Source organism: Pinus tabuliformis, chromosome X (assembly GCF_031772625.1).
Source record: "Pinus tabuliformis cultivar Carrire ecotype Pingquan chromosome X, CPIR1, whole genome shotgun sequence".
Lineage (NCBI taxonomy): Eukaryota > Viridiplantae > Streptophyta > Pinopsida > Pinales > Pinaceae > Pinus > Pinus tabuliformis.
This window is the reverse complement of record NC_142308.1, coordinates 1,415,711,871-1,415,737,079: the sequence shown is the minus strand read 5'-3', so window position 1 is coordinate 1,415,737,079 and position 25,209 is coordinate 1,415,711,871.

Genomic DNA, 25,209 nt, shown 5'->3' with positions numbered 1-25,209 from the left:
AACATGAAGAAGGACATGATTAATTCTCCTCAATTTTTATTTGAAAGGTTTTGCCTATGGTTTTAATGGAATTTTATGTTCAATAAGAGATGTATCATATGTTTTTAATTCATTATAAGACCAGTCAAAAACATATTTTTAGGCTTTAAGGAGGGCTAAATATTTGTTTTTGGCTTCCATTGACAGGGATGCAAAAATTTTAACATTTCAGATTCTTTAGAACTTCCAATGTCATAAATTTCAATATTTTCCTCATGCGAATTTGATATTGCATTTTTGGGGACATAATTATGATCAAAGAGATTCTCGAGAGGGACTACCCATTTTTGAATAAAATTGTTAGATAATTGAATAATGCTATGATCAATGATTTTGGTGTTTTATTTTCGTTGTCAACTTCAAGATTATCAAGTTGTTCTTCCTCAACTTGCAGGTTTGAGAATTCATCAATGACTTGCAAAAATAATTTTAGCTACTCTTCATCATCAAATATTTTCCAGTGCTTAAGATTGTCAGGAATAGATGGTCTATACTTGACTTGAATTTGATACTAGACAAGCATTTTATCAAGAACTTTAAAAGAACTAGCAAAAACAGACAAGGAATCTGCATGCATGTTTTGATCTCTAGGAATAACAGTGATATTGAATGATGAAAATAAATTTTCAATTGAATCCCAAATCTCATTCCTATAAGATCTTAGTCTCGGGTGCTTATTTTGACACTAATTGCTAACTTGTTTGACAATAAGTTCAGAATCACTATATACACTTAAATTCTACACCTTCAGATTTCTTGCTAATTCCAATCCTAGCAGAAAAGCTTCATACTCTGATACATTGTTAGTTACATCAAATTCAAGTTTATATGATTGGGTAATATTTTCTTTCTCTTGTGAAATTAATACAATTTCAGCTCATGCTCCTTCCTTTGAGCAGGAACCGTCAAAGTACAATTTCCAAATTTCAGTGTCAATGGTCATAGGTTTGTGAACAATGTTTTCAATAGTAAGCAGAGTATTTTTTGAATTATTAGTTGATAATTCAAAACACCCAAAGTCTTGGTCAACCACATAAATATGATGCTTCCTAACTTGATCATATTTACAAACAATATTCATAAATCTAACTTCTATGTATAATCTGATATGCTCACCCCCATATACTAGAATAGTAGCATAACACATGTCCATTTGTAGGCTTCCTCATTATTTAGCACATCAAGATCTTGATAACGACATGCCAAATTTTGGGATGGATGTCCATGACTACAATGTCCAAAACCACACTTTTGACAGGGATTTGAGCTAAAGTAACCACGAAATCTTTAATAAGTCTAAGACAAGGTACTTTATTGGAGTAAAAAGTGTAAATTTCAATGTAAGTTCTAGTGACTTCTAATTGCAATTGGTCCATGATTTACTTTGGCATCATACTATGGGAAGCCCCAAAATCTAACATACAGTTATATAACAAGAAATCATGAATTTTCAGAGTCACATAAAAAGGTGGTACAATCTCATCAATGATGTCTCGGCTAGGACCAAAGACTACTGAGGGTTTTTCATCTTGCAGGCTTATCACATCCCCTTTAGCATCAACACTGGATGACTGAATCCATTTAGAAACTTGGTTTTTATACCCTAGGTTTTTTGACAGTTCAGATAGGGGAATTGGTATTTTAACTCTTTCCAATTCTCTTTCAACATTGAAAGTTGTCAAAACAATTTTATCAATTAGGCTTGTTTCAGTTGTTTGATTCAATGGTTGAATGATTGTTGTCTGGGTTTCAGTGGATTTGATTTTAGGTTCATTTACAGTGGGACTTTTTGGAGGTCTACCAGGCCCTGACCTAGGTCTTAGATCATATCTCCTATTCAATTCTGCAATTAAAAATTCAGAAAAGGCCTGATATTTAGAAATTTGATGGTCTTCTTGATTTTGAGAAGACTGATTTAAAGAGTGAGAAACAATAGCATTATGTACAAATGAATGATCCAGATTATTTATATCTTCAGAAATTAAAGGTCCAATTTCATCTGGTTGTTGGTCATCAATCATTAATGGGGGTTGGATCTGTTGATCAGTATTCGGTCTCTGCAAAATTTGAGTTTGAGGGACTCTTCTAAATTGAGTTTGAGGTCTAGCAGTAGTTTGTTGTATCATTCTAGGTTGAGTTTCTATCTTAGAAATCCTATTAGAAATATTTCTAAGTAATGATGTTATCTAATCTATCTTTTGATCATCGATTTTGGTTTTTGAGGAAGATCCTTCTGCCTTAGCTTTCATTTTTCTTTCAGCCTTTCATCCTTGGCTTTGAGTTTAGATGATGCTAACCTATTAGCCTCAACTTCTTTAGCATTAGTTTGCATGTCCTGTAAGGTAGGGGATGTCCTTTCCCTAAGCATGACTATAAATTCATCATCAAAGGCTTTAGAAAACCTAATTTTTGTTACTGTAACTGGATGTTTACAATTAGGAGGCATCTTAGGGTAAAGTTTATTGAATCATTTAATGAAATCTACCACTGGTTCACCATGGTTTCTTTTAAGCTCTTCAAATTTTGTAAGATAGTAAATTGGATCCTTTTTAACACCCCATTGATTCTTGAATATGATAGTTAATTCATTCCAAGAATGAATTGAATCATCTCTCAATTGTCTAAATCAAATCCCAATGTTACCCTATAAAGATTGAACAAATAATCAGATGTATACATCCTCATGTTCTATGTTCATATTATCAGCAAAATCTAAAAAGGTAGTTAGATGATCTTTTGTAGACAAACTCGTTTCCCCATTAAACCTTGGTAGGTGTTTCAAATACCCATTAGGAAAATTATTGAGCTGGTTGGGAAGATGCAGGGCAACATACCTAGCTTGAATAATAGGTTGAAAGGCCATATTTGAAGATGAAGATGAAGATGATTCAGTAGAAGAGGTAGGAGATGATGTAGTGGAGGATGAAGAGGAAGATGGTGAAGTTGTGGGTGAAGATGGAGGTGTAAAAGTGGGAGGAGGAGGATGGGAAAGTGGAGGATCCCTAAAAGTTTTAAAATGTGTTTTAATAACTAACTTCTGAACCTCTGTTTCAACTTGTTCTTTATTTTCAAACAAAGGGTTTGAATATACAGAAAAATTTTCTTCAGGTTGGGCAGAAGTAGATGGAAATGTATAATGAGTGGGGGAGATAAAATTAGTAGGTTTTAGCTCTGGTAAATGTACATCTAGTTCTTCCTCTGACTTGGGTGAATCTAAAAATATTTCAGGGAGTTTGTATGATTCCAAAGATTGGACTAAGAGAGCTGACTACATATCAACTCCTTTAGATAATAGTTCTAAAACCCTAGGTGTTAGATCAACCAAATCTAATTGGGATGGAGCAGAGATAAAGGGATCAGAAGCTAAAATATCTTCAAGCTATAATGGTATAGAAGAAGAAGCAAAAGCTTCAAGTCTCCTTCTAATGAGGCTTCTCTCACCAGTCTCTATGGATCAGATAAAGGGGAAACAATTTGAGAATCAGATTGAGATCTAGTTTGTTTTGAAGGAGCCAACTTGATCTTATTGAGTCACCAGGTGAAATATTTTAACTTACAATTTATTTATTCACCTTAAATATAAAGTCTTAATCATTGTTCCGGGGAGAATATTTCAATTTTCACTCCCCGACAATAGCAACAATGTTTTGTTGTCCTCTGAGATGACTCTAGGTTAGTTAGTCATGAAAGAGCATCTAAAATGTTTTGTTTGCTTTTATATTTTTTGGATGACCAATGTTATTAACAATTCGAAAACATGTGCTTAAGCCTTAACAATTGCTAAGTTGGATGAAAGGGTTGCTATTTGTCTAAAAATAGTTAATTGATTTAAAATGGGTGGATAGTAGAGTCTTGATGAAATATAACTTGCTAAATATTCATACAGAATATTTGATTGGTTATAAGAAAAGAATACAAGCAAACAACCTTTTCTGTAGAACAAAATATATTTAATTGAATGAAGATGGGTGTGACAATTAATTGATATAGAGGAGTTTATAATAATAGATAGTCTTATAAACTAGTCACTAATTATTGTTTATAACTTCATAGGGGATTTAAGACTGATTGATACTCGGTGTGATCTTTCCCAGATCTCTGCATAAAGACTTAAATGCATGCAGAAAGACATAATGAAATAAGCACATAAGAAAAAATTACTTTAAGACAAACTATAGAAGGAAAATTCAGAATCCTTTCATTAACTTGAACCAAATCTCCAACTCGGTTACAATTACGTTCTGAAAGCTCATCCAAGGGTTCAACCCTTAAAAACTCAAAGGAGGAGTTATTTATAAAAAATAAAATTTCTTCTAGATATTTCTAAAGCAAAAGTACAAAACTATAGGAATTTTAAAACTGATAAGTGTTGGAACTATTCTTTAGGAATTTGTTGATGATGTGGTCCCCAAAAAGTGTTGCCTAGCTATCTTTCAATTGTTGATGAAAGTTACTCGATAACTTCACACAAGTGATCCCATCTATTTTCACTTGGTATAGAAAGATTTACCAATTTCCTATAAACTTCATCAACCTTAGTGTACTTTTCAAAAGTGGGCTTATTTACAAAAATGCGTTTAATCTCATGCTTAATTGTTAAGTCAAAATCTAAAGCCTCTAACATTTGTTTTCCTGTAATATGACCCTTTATACCTGCAAAACTCACTTTATTAGTTGCTATTATATAAATCTTTTGGCAGTATTACTCAAAACTGATCAACCTGTCATTTAGGGCCATTAATCCTGGAAGTACTCTCTGATTGAGTAAATTAAAATTGAAATGTAACCTTCGAACAAAAGTCTTCAAGATTTGGCACTGAGTCTCTAACTGAATCATAAAGTTCTTTTTCTACAAAACCTTCTTGATCTCCAAAATGGTTTCTGTTCTACCCAGAATCTGAATCTTCTCCAACTCGGCCTTGGTTTTTGAATTAAGAACTCTGATCATGTCTATATCTTCATTGGGTTTGTCTTTAAGAAGTTCTTTAACTTCCTCAATAGCGTTCTGACATCTGTTTATAAGTTCCTCTTGCTAAAAAACAATCTGTATGGAGGGCCATCTTCAGTTATGGCCTGACTAATATCTTCCCACATGTTTTCCTTGGCTTGGACCAACGTTTGAGCCATTAATGACTCAATTTGAAACTCTTCTATCTTTTTGGTCAACCTTTGGGTCTTCTGCATTTTTTCGACATGCATAATGTCATTTTTTATCTTCTGAACTTCCAGATTCTTAAATTTATTATGAAGCCTTTCATTTTCTTGTTTCTGGTGAGTCAACTCTTATAAGACGTTGTTGAAATCTCATGTTGTTGATGTAGATTTTGTTGTGGCTGATGTTGATTCCCATGCTATTTTGGACACTGTAACAGGAATAACTATAATGAGAGCTATAGCTAACTGAGTAGATTTCTCTTTTTCCTTAAGAAATTTCTCAATTTGCTCTTCCATGGTCTTTATCTCTACATTTTGCTCAATGATCAACTTGAGCATTTATTCCTTGTGTTGTTCACTTTCTAATATCTTCTTGGTCTGAGGGTCCTTTGTAGATGACAACTTGAGCTACTTCCTCAACAGTGTAATATATGCATTTTTCATTTTGATAATATCTTCTGCAACTTTAACATCAGTAGGGTCATATCCAATTTTAATCGCTAAGTCTTCTAACGACTTGACCCTGTTATCCTTTGCTAAAGATGATATCTTTTCAATCTTCAATTGTGACTACACATATGGCAGAGCGGTTATGAGTTTTGACAATGCCATAGCAGTATTGGTCATGGTAGAGAAAATCATCTCCCCAGACTGCCTATGCATTTCCATTTGATCAATTGGGTATATCTGATTAGCATTAAAAGAAAATACATCATTATTGTAATCAGAAGAAGCCTTGGGAAAAAAACACTTGAGCTTGTAGAAATGTCCCTTTGATTTTACCCTTTTTGCTGTCAAAAGTTGTCAACAACCTGTGCTATGAAGTAGAAGTCTGTGTCGAAAATTGTGCATACAATTTTTCCTTTAAAGCTTCATTATTCTACTTAATTTCAAGGAAATTAGTGAAGATGTTTGGCTCCTCTGTTTCACTTGGTCTTGCAGATTGGGTGATTTGTAACAAATTGTGTGAAGCTGAAGAAGAATATGGAGTAGTAATTACAGATTCTTCTGTCCCTATAGAAACTCGTGAATCATCCAAATTGATGATTATAGGGTCCTTCTGACCCTGAGTAGTAGTAGTGCCCTTGGAGTCAATCCTTGATTTCTTTTGATAATGAATGAATTCCTTTTCTCCAACTGCTGATGATGAAGATCCTTCTTTGGTCCTCTTGTCTTGCTTGGTGTGAGAAGTAGGAGTCTGAAAAGTAGGAGGTAAAACTTGTTCTTATGCTTCTTGAAGTTTATTCTCCTCTCACCGTTCTTGATTTCTATACTTCTCAATATCTAGTCTTGGTGTATGATTGTAAGGTGTGGTTTTGAGTTCCACCCTTAAGTTTGAAATAATATTGAACGGGTCATAAGACTAGGTGAAGCTTGGTTGAAAACCCATCTGTTTGAGAATTGCATCTTCTTCTAAACTTGCTGATCTAGTATTACAAATGAATTATCCTACCTGTGAATTTGTCTTAAACTAAGATTTCCTCTTCCCTAAAATAAAACGAAGTTCATCCATATTAATCATTTGCCTAATATATTCCAGAGAGAAAATTCTCATTGGAACATATTAGGGAAATTTATATGGAGCCAATTCGCAACCATATACTCTAATCTCTGTATAATTCTGGTAAAGATACCAGTCTCCTATTCTAGCTTGATCATTGAGATGCATGATTCTTTTGATTTCTATATTGTTCCTGGGTTCACTCTGGTTGCTGAGAAGATGCGCAATTGGGTGAATGAAACAATCAATGAAGTTTGAAAATTTGAACTTAGTTGATTTCTTCCTAATCAACGAGGTCCACTATGTGATTGCTTGATTCACTTGCTAATCATCTTGCTAATCATCCTTCAGTAGTAATATTCATCAATTTCCCATGCATAGTTTCAACCAAGGATTGACTATAATTATACATGAAGGCAGGTTTGTTTTCTTTAGAGAAAATAGACAGAAAACCTAGGATAGCTTCATCTACCTATTGATCTGTTTGATAGCCTAACAAGTAAGAAACTAGGGAAATGATGTGTTTAGCTCTCTCGGGGAACATGGATGCTGGATAAGGATGATTATTTTTAGGGACTTTAGCATCTTTAGGGAGAAAGGTCTAAAAAAATTGTGCTCTTTGAGGAAAGGTGAGCTTACAATATAGGTCCATTAATACTGCAGTGGAGAAAAATATAAGGAAATCGTTTTCAGGGATCAGAAGCATCTTGTTGATAATATCTATGGTGATAGATATCAGAATGTCTCCATTCTGAGCTACCACGGTTCTCTGCAAAGGGTTATACTTAGCTTGGCACCACATGACTAGATCAGGAAAAGAGTGGGTTTGAGGAAACATGTACATGGGAAAAAGGGATTCCCATAGATTTATATCATCTTCAGAGTCAATATAGGTCTTTTTAAGCTAATTGTGTAATTCGAACAAGTCAAATTCACACTCTGTGTATGTGATTTTGAAAAATTGGTCAGCTAATGGAATGTGATCTAGGTCTAAGGGATCAGAGGCTTTTGGGTTTTCCTGTAATGAAGAAGAATTGGCAGATGGCTTATTTTTTCTCTTAGGAGCCATGATTACATAATTGTAATGAAGGATAACAGAAAAAGGAGCACAAATACCTTAAGGTGATGCGTACTGGTTGTAAGCTCGACAGTGGCGTAGAATGTAAAACAAGAACAATGAACTCAATCAAACAGTGAAAAGAGAAATTTAGGAAAAATGGCGTAATGGGGCAAGGGGATTATTTATAATTGGTATTAGTTTACCATTATCGGAACGCCATTACTAATCGGGAAAAGGTGCATTTAATGCAGAGGGATAACAGTAATGGGAGGAAACAAATAGAGGATAACGGATCAACGATAATAGATAGGTACTCGCAACATTCAATGGTTGGAAGCGGAAGGCATGGGAAGATATTACCATTGACGCGGTATCGGGAGGGGTGGGAAAATAGATAGGTGAATTTCGGAGGGGGGGTGTTGGTAAGTGGTAATGAGTGAGGGGGGAGCGTGGATGTGGTGACACGTAGTGGGGGGCCTGCGCGATAAAAATTCTCTTTGCACCCCCATTCCATTATCATATATTATAATGAGGGGCTGCGAAATGGCTTCCCAGCCGTTGATCTGGGCGGGGAAGCAGATCACCGTCGATTTGAGTTGAACTTTAGCACTTCACAACAAAATTGCTTTTGTTGTTTATGACTTTGACTAAAAACACTTCAATGTTTATTTACACAAAATTGGTCATTGTTTTAAAGGTAATTAAGTCCCAATTAAAAATTAATCCAACTTTGGCACATTTAGACTAGCAGCCATTATTTGCCTAATTCAGTTGTAATCCTAATCTAATACAAATTTGGCCAAACTTTGAGCATATTAGGACAATAATTTATTCTATTCTATTCTATCTTCTATTGTTCGACCAAGATTAAATAGTTTGGTGAACTTATTCTCTAATATAAAGCATAAATTTAAATGATTTGATCAAGATTAAATTGTGTGATTCAAATCAGAAGAAAAGGTTGTGGCATGTAAACAAGCTACACACAAAACCTTGATTTATTACAATGAAATTTATTTCTATGAAGTGGCATTTAGACATGGACACTTAAAAAAATTTGATTTTCTTTGAATGGGGTTTTATTTCATCTCTTTTTTTATTTTATATTTTTTCATATTTTCATTTTTATTCTTTATTTTTTCATATCCTATTTTATAAATAAAAACAAACTTATCAAAAATAAAGCATGTTAGAACAAAATGTACCATAGTTCTTACTCTGTAGGCTTAAGAAGATGGCCTCTAATGTACAACGATGTTTGAAAACCCTAGACAGTTCCCTTTATCACCATGGGTTAATTAAAATCCCCATTGAAGCACATCTGAAAGCTAGGGGAGACAATTGGAAAAGCTTTTTGGTCTGCAATCATTTTATAGAAGCACAAGAGGAAGAAATGGGTACAAAAACTAGAAAGAGTTGGCACATAATAGCCTCAAACCCTAACCCTTAAATCATTGATGAAGAAGAGGGTTTGACTATTGATGAAACAGAGCAAATGGAAATCTCACTAGAAGTACCAGAAGATGATACTCCTCTTTGTCAATTCTTGGAAAATATTAGACAGAAAAATGAAAAATAAGATGTTAGAATGAAGAAAGCCAGCACAAGTGTCAAAGACTATGAAGAAAAAAGAGTAGAACTAGAGGATAAGGAATAGAGGAAAATGAGCAAAAGAAAAAGCATCCACAAGGCAAAAGAGGCAAAAGTGAAATTGAGAAGGATCAATCACATTTCTAAGTGTTTAAGTATACAATCACCTGAGATAGTTGATCTCAAGGAGGAAGGGCATAACATAAGTAAAGAATCCAGAGCATCACCGCTTCATCAGACTCAAAATCCAACCAGGAAGACACCAGAAATTGACCCAATATAACATTAAATCTATGATTATGTGGATTCATAGGAGAAAAGAGCACAACAAAAGGTAAATTTCCCTGTCTAAAATGAATATGAAGATGCTTTCAATGAAGAAGTTCCTTTGACTGATGATATTCCTCAAAAAGAATATAAGTTATAAGATGCTTTAAAACAAGATATATATGAGTTAGAGGTATTGAAGAAGCATCTCAAACAAGAGCATGAGGTAATACAAGTACATAATGAGATCCTAAGGACCCAAAATGATAGCATAATCTTGCATTTGTGTCACTGGTATAAGAAGAACAAGAAACTCAAGGGTAACAATAGGTTCGTTAGAAACAAGGCCAGAGGGTTGCAGAGCAAGATTCCAATGAAGGAACCAAGAGTGGTATTCAGTGTTAAGAACCAAAAAGAGGGCATTGTTGGCGAGAAAAGTTCCCTAAGGCAAGGGTTGAAAACCTTAAAAGAGCAAGATAAAAAAATCAACATAGAACACTTAATCAAGCACGCCAAACATTTGAATTATCAAAGTTGGAATTAGAGACATACCCAAGGGTCCTACGTTTAAACATGCTCCCGTAGGATCCAAACCCTTTGCTTCCTCCAAGATGTGCAGACCTGCAAATCAATCACAAAAGAATATACATAATATATATTCAACGTGTATACATAAGAATATGTTAGATCATCATATATAACAATTCATACTATCATTCATAAGATGACAACATATATCAGGAACAAGACATTAGATTCTTTATTGATTAACAACATTAAGTACATGATAGATACAACCTAATCCAGGACAAAGGCACTGATGAAGCCTTCCTCCAGATCTGTCTAACCCGAGCCACAAAGACAACCTCTATAATAGGTGCAAGAAGATGCTAGATAAGGAGGCTGAGCATCTCTGCAAAGGAAACCAAGGTTTCCTAGAGACTAGGAGTGTAGGAGGCACGGGAAAAATATACTTGATCTGGGGGAAATCGAGTATAATTTCGATATCTATCTTCTCTTATGAATTAAGCCTACCCAAGCGGTGTATATATATGAACTCAAATTGGTTATTTTAGTTAGGCCACAGGCTCTTGTAGGTGGGATCTTGGTAAAACCCGTAAACCCCACCTGAAAAATAGCATTTTATTTTATTTTTTCATATTTAAAAATGTATACATGGGTATAGTATTATGGGAACCGCGTATGTACACGTTTTTGTGTGCGCGGAGTCATGTATGGAATTTGAAATATAGTTTTTTAGTATAAATTCAAGTCTGCATGGGTAAAGGGACTGCCCAGGGTCATAAAAGAGCATAAGGTCTACAATAGTGCTAAATGATGCTATAACAAGCACTACTTGGATGTCCTAATCCAAGCTTCAGAGATAGTATAGTGAATGAAATATTGGGTACATTTTGAAGTTTTGATGCATGAGGACATGCAAAACCCTTGGTGTGGGGGATCATCGAAGTCCAAAATTGTTCTCTTTTTGACAACCCTTCTTGCCTTCCTTTTCATCCTTTTCATGATAGTTTTCTACATTTCCAGTTGAAAGGTCACCTTAGTTATGCTCAATCATAATAAAAGGTATCAATCATTCATGGTTTATAATCTAATGTTTCTTTATGAAATTTAATCAAATCATTCCTATAGCTACCAAATTTCACTCATTCTGTAGCCAACCGAAGATTCTGTAGCTACATCCATGGTTAAATAGTTTCCAGTACATTGGCGAAGGAATAAAGAACATAGTTAGATGGAAAATGATCAACACATGGCAATCCACCTATCATAACAATTTGGCAAGTCACATGGTTCAAGAGATCTGATGGTCAAACCATAAGTCAACCCTGGTTTGAACACTCCAATGATGTACATGATTTGAAGATAGTTCATAGAGATGTCAAGCTAGCGTGGAATTGTACGAGAATAATATGAGCTGACATGTCAAATCAGAATCTTCTTATGATTTGCTCTTTTAGTAGCAAATCATGAGAAGAAAGACTCCAAATTCAAATTTATTTATTAGTTGTTAAAGTAGAAACTTGACTCTCGGCTTATGACTCTTAAGAATATTATGTAATAGAGGACTATAAAAGGCACTGAGGCAAAGTAATAGATTAACACTTACTCTTGTTAATTTTGCAATCAATTTGTTGTTGAAGACTTCATCATTTAATACAAATACTCTGTTCTTTGGTGACCAACGCATGGCCAAGTAATTGGACATTCAATTTCATGCTTTCACTCAACAGGAGGGACCCGTGGAGAGCTATAAGATTATTATAGTTTATGGTTATGCTCATTTCAATTCAGTAGATGAAAAATCCTTTCTTCACTCCAATTCATTAATGTTTTTGTTTAGTATGTTGTCCATCAGTTGCTAGTTAATTCTCAGTATTTTGAATAGGGTGAGCACCCATAAAAAGAAAAACATTTTCTATTTATAGTTGATTCATTTAGTTGTTTTCATTATGATTTCATGAGTAATGGACAAAGTAATCTTGAACTGTAACTGTGCACATTAGTAGTCCCTCTGAGTTACATTTTATCTTGTCATTTCACTAAAGTAGTTCAATTTAGATTTATTATTCTGTTGAGTAGAATTTCAATTAGCAAAAGCATTTAGAATATTTTAAATTCCTACAAGTAGAATTAGAATTTCAATTCTTCCATTAGAATAGATATTTCAATTAAGTTCAAGTAGAATGATATTTAATTCTTGTTGCAATAGATTAAATCTCAATTCAGTTCAAGTAGTGTAATATTTGATTCTTGGTGCCATAGATTAAATTTTGATTCATTTTGATAAATATATTTTTCTATTCATTTCAATTTGAAGCTTGATTTACTTTGGAAAGAGTAATTTTGATGGAAAGAACATATGCATAGATATGTTTTGATTTAATCTAGTCCCATTTATAATTGGTTCAATTTCATATTTTAAATAAAAAATAGAACTCATAGCATATATTGTGCACATGCACTTCATAAGTACACGAACCTTGGTTGACAATTAATTAAGTAATTTAACCATCAATTAAATTACCCAACACCAAGTGATAGGATGTAGGTGTTCTACCATTTAATCTAGAGGGCCAGTATGAGAAGATCATCGAACAATAGGAGAGTTGTGATCCTTACCTCTTGGTGGGTAGTATCCTACCTATTATTCTGACAATAGGAGAGTTGCGATCCTCACCTTTTAATGAATCGTATTGTTTTTCAATAGAGGATTGGGCTGGGCTCCCTGATGTGGTTCCAGGTTGAGAAAGGCTCCCCGATGTTGTTCTCGATTTAGCTAAGCATTAAAAATAGCAACAATAAATCCTAATTTAATTTGTGCTTGAATTAAATTAGGAAATAAATCGAAATTCTATTCTCCTAGCAACTTGTAATAGTTAACTAAGTTAATTTGACATAGTTGACTCAACAAATGGAAGTCTATCTAGAGTCATGTAGAGTGATTCCTAAATTTTAGGGGTCTAGGTCGAGCTCTTTTGAGTTGTAATTAGTTAACTCAGTCAAATTGAGTTAAAGTCAGTTAAACTAGTTCAAACAGTTGGAGGAACTAGTAGGAGGTCTAGTAGCAGGGACAAGCACCAATGCAACTTCATTGTTCCACCAGTTAACTGAAGATTCACTCATAAATAATTCATGCATGTCAGTTATAAGGAAGACTCAGTTGATATTAGAGTTCAGGGACAGTGTACTATCAGTTGTATAATTTTTTGAGGTGTACAAATGGTGCATGAAATCAATTGAGGGACTATGATGGATTGCACAGTTATGGAGAGAAAATTTCCCAATTAAATATGGGTTGTTCTCTCAGGAATTTCACAAGGAAGTAGGGGCTTGGTAGGCAACAAAATTGGCTAAGTGTTGGCTTGAGGTGGTTTGTGAAGCAGAGAGATAGATTGTACTTGTGCAAGAATTGTTCGTGTTGAACAAACATTGTATTTTCTTCTCAAATCTTCTGGTAATGCAATATAGATGGTCATGGTTTTGAGTAGTTGCTTTCCCCATAACAATATTATGTTATGTGCGATTGATATTCTTCCTTTTCTGCTTATTGTTTTCATCGATCAATTTTAGTTTCCACTCTAGAGTAGAGTAGATTCTTGTCTTATGTTTTAGCATATCACATAAGTTGTTGAATCTACAAGTAAAAATCTACAAGGTATCGAAGATGAAGATAGTTAAAAGAGGAGAATTCAAGTTTGTTATGCAGGTGAAATCGAATTTTCAGGTTCATACTTTAGAGTCAGCAATATGTCATTCTACAGTTTGGGACTTGATTATGCCCTGAAGTGTAGCTCAGATTACATAGCTTGGAAGGATAGGATGGAGGCAGTGCTAGAAGACAACGAGCTCAAGGAATTCATAGATCATGATATTCCAAAGCCTTGAACATCTGATGCTAAATATCTGACTGAATGGAGAAACTGTGTGGAAAAAGTGAGAAGGATTATCATAGAAGGAGTTTGAGATCACATTGTCTTGAATCCCCATGGTAAGGAAACTCTATTTGAAATGTGGAAGGCATTGAAAAACCTATTTCAAAATAGTAGCGACCATAGGAAGCTAGCAATGAAGGACAAAATCAAAAAGATCAAGATGGAGAAGGGCGACTCTATTCTGAAGTACTTGACCAAGTTCACCCATTTTCAGGATGAGGTTGGAAGTGTCAAGATTACTGTTGCTGACGATGATTTGGTGAGCCTAGCACTTCTAGGACTTCCCAAGAGTTGGAACAGTTACTGAGACTCAGTTAATGGGAGGGAGAAGCTACCAGAGTGGGAGCGGTTGTGGTCCAAATTGGTAAAGGAAGAGATTCGGCGGAACACCAAAGACGGATCCACATCAAAGCATGATGATGAGGAGAATTGTACCTTAGCGGGTAAGGCAAACAAAGGAAGGGGAAGTCATCCCATTCCAAATCAGATCCTTGTTAGGGGGGCAAGAAGAAGTACATGTCGAAAGACAAATTCTTTTAGTGTCATGATATGGGACACTTTGCCACAATTCTTTTGCTCAAGAAGGCCAGTAAGAATCCCTCAGGAGGAGCGATAGGTGAAGCTCTTACTTCATAGTTCAAACTGGACTTCACCATCATCTCTTGTATGGTGTCATTGATGATGGGTAGTGTGTGGTACCTGGACAATGGATATTCTTTCCACATGACCGGTAACAAAGATCTCTTCAGTAACTTAGAGGAGAAGGATATCCATATGCATATCAAGATGGGTGATGATGGGAGGTATAGCACTACCAACATCGATACAGTCACCTTTAGGGAGGGAGTCAGGTTCTCCCCTTACTTTGTGAGTTGTTATGTATGTATGTTTGTGGTTTGAAGAAGAACTTGGTATCTGTTTCCATGTTGGAGGATAGAGGCTATGATGTGATATTTAGTAAGGGGAAGGCGTCCCTTTGTCACATATGTTGAAGTTTCTAAGTTTACTTAGTTTAAAAACCCTTCATGCACTTTTTTTGATTTATTCCTACCTACTTGTTATTTTTCTTTAACAAGCTATTTACAAAGTAAATACTGAAAATAAACACTAGTGCATGCTCAACATATTAAAAATCAACAACTAAAAGAAACAAGAAAAAACACACTGCATGACACCATTATTTTTGGACCAATGTCCCCGGAAAAACCCAATGTGGGAAAACCGGTGTAGCTATCTGAGGGTTTTCTTATTAAGCAATATCAGAGTACAATCTGGACGTCAAAACTGGCCTACCCAATAGAGAATTTCCTCAGCATATATACTTCATAGTTTGAGAGAAATATCCTGGCCGAAACCTCGGAAAATCCTTCCGGCAGCTCCTCAGCACAAAACGGCTTTGCAAGCCCAACGTCTTTCCAATCTGGACTGTGCCAGCCCCTCTTTGTCTCACGTTGGCCCTACGTTAGCCTTTCTTGGCCTGTGTCAACCCCAGGAGGCCTTGCGTTAGCTTTTTGTGCCTCTACGTCAGACATGCTGGCCTCTTGGGTGCTTTGCATAACACTTGACTACCTCTGCGTGGCTCTATGTAAGCCCTTGCTGGCTCTGCGTCACTCTCCTTGGTTGCTGTGTTGCTCTCCTGGCACAATATCTGCCTTCTCTATTTCTCTGTACTTAATGCCCCTCAGTTGCTCTCACAATCACTGATTCTATCTCTGTTAGTAAACCCCGCTCTAGAGAATAGAATGACTGATCACTTTGGTGTATTCTCCAAGTGACCCTCAAGCCTCCTCTTATACTTTTATTGTTGACACATCAATGGCTGAGATTAAGTACCTTATCAATGAATACGATTAAATTTGGCTTGATCCATGTATTTTGGACCATTCTAACACATATTCATATTAATACACATTAATATTTTATTTTCCCTAAGTTTAGACTTAGGGACTCCATTAAAAATATTAATTATTTTAATATCTCCTAATATGTTTAGAATCTTCCCAAACCCTTTATGTTTATTGGATATCTCATGTGTCCCAACCTCTCCACTAAATTTTGTGGCTAGAGCACATCCGATGCTACCCCAAATCAACACTGTCTCTTAGCGAGGACTGTGCTCTAGCAATACTCCTCACTGAGTATTACTATGATCATTCGACATTGGTACCTGTGCTGATGCTAGGCCTTCCTGCCCAACATCCTCTGCACTGCTGCCTCCTATACTTCTGCCCATGGTTCTACCACTACCACTGCTTCTTCTGTACGACAACTCCCTCTACATCTATGCTGTTGCTGGTCCTTTCTCCCAGCACTACATCCGCACTGCACCTCTCTCATCATGCTGCATCGTGCTACCCACTGTTGTACTGCAAATTAGTTACTGAGAAGTAAGTAACTGATCTCCTAACTGACTTCCCTATTGGGATAGAGACACCCACTGATGCTGAAGCTCCCTCTGCCGCTGACAAGTGCTCCCTCTCTGACCTTTGCACTGCTACAACAACTCCTTGCATCTCGCACCATTGCACCCCTCTCTATGCCATCTCGCACTGGTGTAACACTCCCGTGCCTCTTGCATTGCTACAGCCTGCCAACTACGCGCTGCCTCGAGACTCCTACATTATAGCTCTCTCTGTTGCTTCATTCGCATCCATATCTACCCACATCAGCCAGTCCTACTACTCCTCTTCGGGGCTCCCGTAGCAAGGTCTAATCCAAGAGGTTTGGTACCTCAAGGATCCTGCCCCTCATCGCCTGTGGTCCGCCTGACTACAGCTTGATGTCTTCCCACTTCTGCTCAAGTGGTGCGTGTGCACTCATGGCACAGTCATCGTCTGTCAATACTTCCTTCTCTGCCCTTGCTAGCACTGCCTTAGTCTTGGAAGACTCTCCCTTACTCTTATTCCTTGGACACTGGGTCGGATAATGACCCAGCTCCCCACGGTGGAAGCACTTGATCTTGGAGAGATCCTTCTTCTTTCGATTTTCCTACTTTCTCTTAGATGATAGGGCAACATCTTCCTCCTCCTACTTGACTTTGATCCCTTTGCTGCTACTAACTGTCTTCGACTGCCGTCTAATCTATTGTTGGCGAAGAGCTGCTCACATCTCATCCCAAGGTGGGAGAGTCCCTCTGCCCAGTATACTATGGAAAAACACTTCCCAATCTTCTGAGACAACTTTCAGGGCTGTCCTCATATGTAAGCTCTTGATCTGGTGTCGCTCCTATAGAAGTCAATTGGTCTCATATCTCATTCAATCCTCTGAGGAAGGTGTCAATCAATTGACCCTTCTTCATCTGATACGACCTCATCTGGTTCTCGAACAACATTCTTCTCTGCACAAAAGTATGTTGGTATAGGTTCTTGAGAGCCTCCCACATATCAACTATCATTTCCTTCTTGGCTATATGTGGTACCACATGATCCTTGACCTCATCAAGGACTTGGCCCTCGCCATCACCTCTTTGTACTTGTCGTTATCATTGGGGTCGACTAGGATAGATATAACCTTCAAGGCGAGGTTCTTGACACGATTTCTGTCAAGCACTGGTAAGATTCTGGCTTTCCAGACTGCAAAGTTCGATGCTCCATCCAGTCTATCTTGGTATCTTACCCTGTGTAGTTCCATGACGCTCCTCTACTTTCCTCCTAGAAGTTCTCTGTTTGATTCCTATGAGTCTCTACTTCCCATCTATAAGTTCTCTTCTGGACTCCCTCTGAGTCCTGATTTCCCTCCTGGAAATCCTTCTATCACTTGACAAGATGCCCCATACTCTGATCATCTTGTGCAACTACACTGTTGATTCAGGTTCCTCGGCTAGAAACCCTCGGCAACAACTCCTTTGGCCCTGCTCTATTGGGTGTTGTTCTGACTATAGTACCTCACTAGCTCCACTTTGCAATATTTCTACAGCCTTCTAGACTCCAAAAACTGCCTCTCCGTGAACTGCATCAACCCCTCTCTTCCTCACGTTGGCTTTGTGTCACCCAAAATGGGTCTACATTAGCCCTGGGATGCCCTGTGTCAGCCCTCTGGCCCTCTGCGTCAGCAATGCTAGCATCTCTAAGGCTCTGCACAACTCCCAACTTCTTCTGCGTGGCTCTGGCTAGCTTTGCATCACACTTCTTGGCTTCTGCGTTGCTAGAAATAGCTTCTATCACCTCAGGACAACTGTTTTTTACTGCTATTGCTCCACTTGGCTCATGTCTTTTAGTCGTCCTATTATCTGCAATCACGCTATGATACCATGTTGAAGTTTATAAGTTTACTTAGTTTAGAAACCCTTCATGCACTTTTTCTAATTTATTCCTACCAACTTGTTATTTTTCTTTAACAAGTTATTTACAAAGTAAATACTGAAAATAAACACTAGTTCATGCCCAAAATATTACAGATCAACAACTAAAACAAACAAGAACAAAACACCACATGACACCATTATTTTTTGACCAATGTCCTCGGAAAAACCTAATGCAGGAAAACTGGTGCAACTTTCTGAGGGTTTTCTCATTAAGCAATATCAGAGTACAATATGGGTGCTGAAACTGGCCTACCTAACAAATAATTTCCTTAACAACTATACCTCACAGTTTGAGAGAAATCTCCTAGCCAAAATCCCAGAAAATCCTTCCTGTAGCTCCTTAGCACAAAACTGCTCTGCAACCCTAGCATTTGCCCAATCTGGACTGCATTAGCCCCTCTTTGTCTTACGCTAGCCCTAAGTCAACCTTTCTTGGCCTGCGTCAGCCCTAGGAGGCCCTACGTAAGCTTTCTGGGCCTCTGCGTCAGACACGCTGGCCTCTTTGGTGCTCTGTGAAACACTTGGATGCCTCTGCGTGGCTGTGTGAGCCCTTGCTGGATCTGCGTCACCCTCCTTGTTTGCTACACTGCTCTCCCAACACAATATTTGCCTTCTCTATTTCTCTGTACTCGATGCCCCTCAAATACTCTCCTAATCATTGATTCTATCTCTCTTAGCAAACCCCGTTCTAGAGAATAATATCACTGATCACTTTGGTGTATTCTCCAATTGACCCACAAGCCTCCTCTTATACTTTTCCTGTTGACATAGCAACGACCGAGATTAAGTCCCTAATCAATAGCTAAGATTAGCTTTGGCTTGACCATGTCTTTTGGATCATTCTAACATAGATTCATATTAATACATATTAATATTTTATTTTCCCTAAGTTTAGACTTAGGGACTCCATTAAAAATATTAATTATTTTAATATCTCCCAATCTGTTTAGAATTTGTCCAAACCCTTTCTGGGTATTGGATATCTTATGTGCCCCAACCTCTCCACCAAATTTCGTGGCTAGAGCACATCCGATTCTACCCCAAATCAACAACATATACAGAAGATAGGTGAAGAGGATAGGGGTTCGAGTGAAGAACCTCTACAAGTTAGAGGTAGAAGATTGTGCTGCCTTGAGCACTAAAGTAGTGAAGGTGTAGAGCTGATACATCGGTGAGTTGTGGCACAGGAGATTGGGTCACTTGCACCATGGCACTTGAACATCATGCAAAAAATTTCTACCTGTCTTCCCAAGGGTACACTAGAGCAGGTAGACACATGCAAAGGGTGTAATTGTGAAAGTACACCAAATCTTCCTTTCATGACAAAGACAGTCGAGCACAATCGATCCTCGATCGATTTCACTCAGATGTGTGTGGACCATTCTCAACAACATCCACGACCAAGCACATGTATTATGTGATACTTGTTGATGATTTTTCTCGTAAGTGTTGTATTCTCTTCATGCAGAAGAAATATCAGACTTTTGCTAAGTTTTGTGAATTTAAACGACTTGTCGAGAAATATATTGGAAGGAAAGTTAAAGCTCCCTGGAGCGATAACGGTGGAGAGTATGTGTCGAATGAGTTCAAAAAATTCTATGCATCAGAAGGTATTCGACGAGAGTTGATAACACCTCATAACCTACAACAGAATGGGGTGGCTGAAAGGAAGAACATGAGTATTGTGGGAGTAGCATGGGTGATGTTGCATGATCAGGGTCTACCATTACACTTGTGGGCTGAAGCATGTAACACAACTTTTCATATGAAGAACATAATCCCTCATTAAATTCTCGGGATGAGTACACCAAAAGAGGCTTTTTTAGGGAAGAAACCAGATGTGGCACACTTCAGTATTTTTGGTTCATCAATCTAGTGCCATGTAACCAAAGATGCACGGAAAAATCTTAAGCCAAAAATAGTGTTGGGCATATTTGTGTGGTACATTGATACACCTCACAACTATCGGGTGTACCTACCAACCAACAAGATGACAATGGTTCTTAGAGATGTAAAATTCGATGAAGAGAAGGCCATGAGATGTTACCTTGAGAGGGAGCTTCAACTACATAAGGTTGAGGAACTTTTAGCTCCAAAAGAGGAACCTCAGGATGATGTGGAGCAGCCACATGCAGAGGAGAAGGGAGTGGAGACACCCACTCATGCAGAGTCTTCTAAAGATGGGAGAAAGCGCACCAGAGAGGCTGAAAATTTATTGCATGATGCTAGAGAGAATGTGGGAGCACCCACATCACAATGCAGATAGAGGAAGTCACTAGAGAGCTACACTCGCTACATGGATCTGTTGAGTGGAAGTGTAGAGATTGAGGCATCTTCTTTTGAGGAAGCAGTGCAACAACCAATTTGGGTTGATGCCATGGTTGAGGAGTATGACTCCATTGTTAGGAACAATGTTTGGGATGTGGTCCCAAGATCGACAGATAAGTTAGTGGTGAGTTCTAGATGGATTTATAAGGTAAAGCAAGCAGCGGATGGTAGTGTGGAGAAATACAAGGCTAGGTTTGTGGCCAGAGGGTTTTCTTAGGTGGAGGGGATTGATTACAATGAGACTTTTGCTCTTGTAGCAAGGTACTCATCAATCAGATCCATTCTAGCACTGTCAGTGCAAATGGGATGGAAGATACATCAGATGGATGTAAAGACAACATTCCTCAATGACATGATTGAGGAAGAGGTGTATATTGAGTAGCCTAAAGGATTTGAGACCTTCAACAGAGAGTCGCATGTGTGCAGAATCAAGAGAGTGTTGTATGGAATGAAACAAGCACCCCATGCTTGGTACACCAGGATCAATAGCTATTTCACCAGGTTGGGCTTCACCAAAAGTGAAGCAGATGCAAACCTTTACAATATTGTGATTGAAGGTAAATTGTTGATTATTGTTTTATATGTCGATGATTTTATTCTGACAGGTGATGATAAGTTGATCAAGTCTTGAAAAGAGGATCTTGCAAGAGAGTTCAAAATGAAGGACTTGGGGCTCATGCACTACTTTCTGGGGATGGAAGTATGGCAAGGTGATGAGGAACTATTTGTCTCTCAGGGCAAGTATGCCAACGAGATACTCAAGAAGTTCCACATGGAGAGAAGTAAACCCATGGAGACTCCTCTAGCTGGTAACTGGAGGAAGGAGGATGCTACTTTTGGTGAAGTAATGGAGACTTCTATTTACAAACAACTTGCGGGTTCACTCATGTATTTGGTGAACAAATGACTGAACATGTGTTATGGAATTAACCAACTTAGTCAAGAAACGGTTAAGCCGACCAAGCTATATTGGAAGGCAACCAAACATGTGTTGAGATACCTCAAAGGCACTACTCAGTATGGTCTTTGGTACAAACGGACAGAGGGAGTGAAGCTTCAAGGCTTCACTGATGCAGATTTGGTAGGGAGTCCATCCGACAGGAAGAGCACATTAGGTGGGATCTTCATTATTGGGTCAACAACTATTTCTTGGTACAATAGGAAACAAAGACCAGTTGCACTCAGTTCAACAAAAGCATAGCACATGGCTTCTAGTCAAGCAGCTTGTGAGGCTATCTGGATGAGGAAGATTCTTGTTGGTTTGTTTGGTCAGCAGATGTATCCAACTGTAATAATCAGAGTTGTATCAAGCTCTTTGAGAATCTAGTTTTTCATGATTGGTCCAATCATATTGATATCCAGTATCATCATCTTTGAGATTATGTGCAGAGGAGAATTTTGTTGTTGGAGTACATTCCCACAGAGGAGCATGATGAAAATATTTTGACAAAGGCTTTGTCAAGATGAAAATTTGATTTTCACAGAGGCAGGATCGGGGTAGCAGATAATCCCTTTCTTGTTGAGAGGGAGTGTTAAAAATAACAACAAGAAATCCTAATTTAATTTTCCCTTGAATTAAATTAGGAATTAAATCAAAATTCTATTCTCATAGCAACTTGTAATAGTTAACTAAGTTAATTTGACTTAGTTGGCTCAGTAAATTCGAGTTGGAAGTATATCTAGAGTCATGTAGAGTTATTTCTAAATTTTAGGGGTCTAGGTTGAGTTCTTTTGAGTTGTAATTAATTAACTCAGTCTAACTGAGTTAAAGTCAGTTAAACTAGTTCAAACAGTTGGAGGAACTAGTAAGAGATCTAGTAGTGGGGATAAGCACTAGTGTAGATTCACTGCTCCACTAGTTAATTGAAGATTCACTCATAAATAACTCATGCATGTCAGTTCTGAGGAAGACCTAGTTGATATTAGAGTTCAGGGACATTGTACTATCAGTTGTATATTTTGCTGAGTTGTATAGATGGTGCATGCAATCAGTGGAGGGCCTATGATGGATTTCACAATTATGAAGAGAAAATTTCCCAATTAAATATGGGATAATTCTCTCAGAAATCGCACAAGGAAGTAGGGGCTTGGCATGCAAAAAAATTGGCTAAGTGTTGGCTTGAGCTGGTTTGTGAAGTAGAGAATAGGTTGTACTTGTGCATGAATTGTTCAGGTTGAACAAGCATTGTATTTTCTTCTTAGATATTTTGGTTAATGCAATGTAGATACTCAGGGTTTTGAGCAGTTTCTGTCCCCAAAAAAATATTGTGTTATGTGCTATTGATATTCTTCCTTTTCTGAGTATTGTTTTCATCGATCAATTCTGGTTTCTGCTGAAGAGTAGAGTAAATTATTGTCTTGGGTTTTAGCATATCACATAAGTTGTTGAATCTACAAGTAAACTTCTACACTAATTTCTCTGATGTTGTTGAGGATTGAGTTGGGCTCCCCAAATATGATGTGGGTTGAGTTGAAACTCCCCAATGTCAAGATTCCTAAGTAGTAACATTGGGGTCCCTACTGGCAGTGATTCCGAGTTGTAGCAGTGGCTCCCTGATTGATAGAGGGTGGTAGCCTGGGCTCCCCTCCGATGCTAATTTCTTCTTCCTTTTAGATTCAAGAGTGTTTAGGGATGAGGAAAGACGAGTAGAGATGAGAAAAGATGACATTTGGTGATGACGAGATACTTGTGATAGGACATATGTTGTAGTCATCAATTTCTCCCTAGCTAAGAGGGAGTGTTAATTTGACAGCTTAGGGACAAATTCCCATCTTTGGAAAATCTTCCTCTTTAAGATAGACCCCTCCTAGCCCTTGGAAGAATTTAATTTGGTTAAAGAAAAATATATTTTTAATATGGGAACCCACATGTGCACAAAAGGACAGGTCGACTCTAAAAGGAAATTGGATACCCTTGGATGGATATAAATACAAGTCAAGTGACCCTCATTTGGATATTATCATCAAGAATTTTTCTTCTTCTCTCTTCTTTGGTTTGGCTTGCACAGATATAAAGTTGGTTCACAGATATTGGTTCATATAGGTTCAAGATTGCACGGTCCGAAGCTCACACATGCGGATTAGGGTTTTGGTATGTAGCCACAAGGTTGATATAGAAAAATTTCGGCTATAGCCACTTACATGAAAGCTTGTCCATGTGGTTGGAATGCTTCAACCACATGCATGATAATTTTTTGTGTGCAGCTAGGGACTATGTTTCTTCTAATAGTTGATTATAGATTCTGATAGTTGATCGCAGATGTCGACAATTTATTGCATGCTTGTAAATGATGATTTTGATTAGTAGCATTACTGGGTTCATCTCTGGGACATTCTTTGGTTGGTTTTGCTAAATATTTTTGTGAATGAAGAACTGTGTCATTGTACTCTCTCTTTGTTGAACATTTTATGATAATCTCATAAGAAGAATAATTTGAAATGGTTTTCCCCGTTGTGGGGTTTTTTCCTGGTCTTCGACCAATCCTGGTGTCTTTACGTGTGAATGCTTTTCTTTTATTGTTCCTTTATGTTTCGCTGCATTGTTGATGATATTGTTCTTTCTACATAATTCCATATGATGTAATAATGTTATGGGGTGAATTCAATGTAAATGATGTAATGTAATTATCTAAGCAAAGAACAATATAGGTCTAATAAATTTACAAAATTGACATGAACATGTCACATATTTTCTCTTTTGACAATAACATGAAGAACATGCTTTATATTTATCATTATAAATATATCAAGGGCTAAAAATATTAATTATGAAGACTAACCATAACTACAAAATTCAACAAGCTCTCTTAGCTAGGGAGGTATTCATAATGACTATCTAGATATTCTCATGTTGAAAATTTTCTCTAAGAAAAGGTTATAAAAATTCATTAGCATCAACATCATCAGATTACCATAACCTATTCAACAATTTTGACACGTGGTAAATAAACATCATCAACATTATCCAATTACTATAATCTGGTCAACAACTGTGACACATGGTAAATCACCAACATCAAAAAGTTACCGTAATTATGATCGATACCTTTGACCTATGGTGCATCCCTACCATAATCCTGGTCAATACTCTTGACATATGTTACATCTTTAGCATCAACTAGTCATCATGATTCTGGTCAACGCCTTTGACCCATGGTATACTGACTAGTCCTGGCTCACCATCATTATGATTAATATCTTTGACACATGGTGAATCTTTAAAGACCACACTTTACTTGAGAAATTCTAGGCCTAAAGCTAAAAAGGGCTCACTCAACCTATTTGGAGAGAGTAATTTGAGCTTGATGCTGAAAGACACCCACTCAACTAAGTCATCCTAGGCCTCTCAGACTATTCTTCCTAATTCTAGTCAACATACTTGATATAAGAAGAATGAATGTCCTCTGTCAGACCACTCTCCCTAATTTGGTCATATTTGACACATGGAGAATGTTTGTCCTTGTTGCTATCAGTTTGGACTATTTCCCCTAATCTTAGTCATCTTGACCTA